This window comes from Tribolium madens, unplaced genomic scaffold, assembly GCF_015345945.1.
Source record: "Tribolium madens isolate multiple individuals breed KSU strain unplaced genomic scaffold, Tmad_KSU_1.1 Scaffold_96;HRSCAF=242;Tcas5.2_LG5, whole genome shotgun sequence".
In the NCBI taxonomy this organism is placed as follows: Eukaryota; Metazoa; Arthropoda; class Insecta; order Coleoptera; family Tenebrionidae; genus Tribolium; species Tribolium madens.
Window position 1 is genome coordinate 14,246,237 of NW_025401068.1, and position 1,902 is coordinate 14,248,138.

Genomic DNA, 1,902 nt, shown 5'->3' on the forward strand with positions numbered 1-1,902 from the left:
AAAATCTGGAAAAAGTTGAGAGAATGAAGATAGAAAAAGAAAACAAAGAAAAGAGATTTCATTAAGAACAGAGAAAAAAATATTGTAAAAAAGAAATGGAATCAAAAAAGAAAAAGGAAACACCTCTAAAGTATTATTTAATACTTTATTGGCTTAGAAAGGAAACCAGAAAAAAAGAAATAACGATTGTCATAATTGCGGTGATGATTGCATTTGGTGGGAAAAAAGAGACAAAAAGCAAATAAAAAAAGACAAAAAGCTTTAAAATAAAGAAAAAACTGGAAAAAGTTGAGAGAATGGAGATGGAAAAAAAACAAAGAAGAGATTCAATTAAGAACAGAAAAAATATTGTAAAAAAATTGGAATTAAAAAAGAAAAAGAAAACACTATTAAAGTATTATTTAATACTTTATTGGCTTAGAAAGGAAACCAGAAAAAAAAGAAATAACGATTGTCATAATTGCGGTGATGATTGCATTTGGTGGGAAAAAAGAGGCAAAAAGCAAATACAAAAAGACAAATTGCTTTAAAATAAAGTAAAATCTGGAAAAAGTTGAGAGAATGAAGAAAGAAAAAGAAAACAAACAAAAGAGATTTGATTAAGAACCGAGATAAAAATATTGTAAAACAGAAGTGAAATTAAAAAAGAAAAAGAAAAATATAGTGTTTATAGCAATGGAAGAGCAATCAGACATGAGCAAGAGTTTTTGTATCTATTCTATTTGAAGAAAAAAATCAATCAATCCTTTTTAGCCAATATCGCCGTAATGTTATGTTAGGTATTCAATAATTGATACGTCCAAATTGAAAAGCATTTTAATAATGTAGCAAGATTCGCCTTTACATGCACATTTGCGTGTCTTTGTATAGCATTTTACCATGTTATAAAGAACGTTAAATGGGCTTATCATTTTTGCGGTGAAAACTTTCGAAAACTATAAAACTAATAGAAATTGATGTTTCGATCGGATATTTTGGAACAGGACACACAAGAGGATTCAGCCGGATTTAAGGAGCACCCGAAGGAATTGCCTGCATAATACTCCAAGTTCGCTTCACCTTGCAAATAGGTAATTCCACATTTGAATTGCCAATAGTATCTTCTACAGGAAATAGATTCTGTCGAACCTACACGGCATTAAATTTTAGTATTGTATTAACTCCACACAGTAAATAACAGCGATGTTTCCTGCCACATCGATCGTCAAAAAGTAAACTTCTTACATAAATTAGATGGGAAGTTTTAAAGCCCAAATTCTTTTTTGTTTTAATAAATTAAAAGAAAAATACTTATCGCAAAGCTTTTACAAGCTTAATTTTAATAATACAGCAAAAGCGGTGGTAGCAAAAGCGCTGTGGACAGGATACTACAAATGTTGAGTTCTCATTCTTTTTCATTTCCTCTAACAACCCAAAGATAAAGATTTATGGGCACGCTATCTATTTTTAAATCGTGTTTATTCGATTGTTTTCACACAAAACCAAAGTGCCATTTTCATTCTTAAAACTTTGAAGCCCGATAAGAATCGGTACGAATTCACAACCAAAGAAAATTAATAGTTTCTCTCGCCCGACCTGTCTTTAACAAATTATCTTCAAGAAACACTCAAAGCTATTAGTTTTACAAAGTTGTCTATTAATTTCCAGTATGGAGTATAATAAAATAGTTTGGAAGTTTTTTGTGAAGCCACTTTCACGCTGATCTCTTTAAAATTTCTCGACTTTGCAAGTTCTCCCCCTGTTTTTTGACTTTTCGTGAAGTTGTGACGTAAGCAATCATTACAATTCGTTTAATCTGCAAACTTTCAGTCGTTTGTGAGTTAAGTAACCGAAAGGGGGTTTGGGTTTTCTCCATGTGGGTTCGTCAAGGGTCACGTGCCACACGCTATACAGTGATTAGTT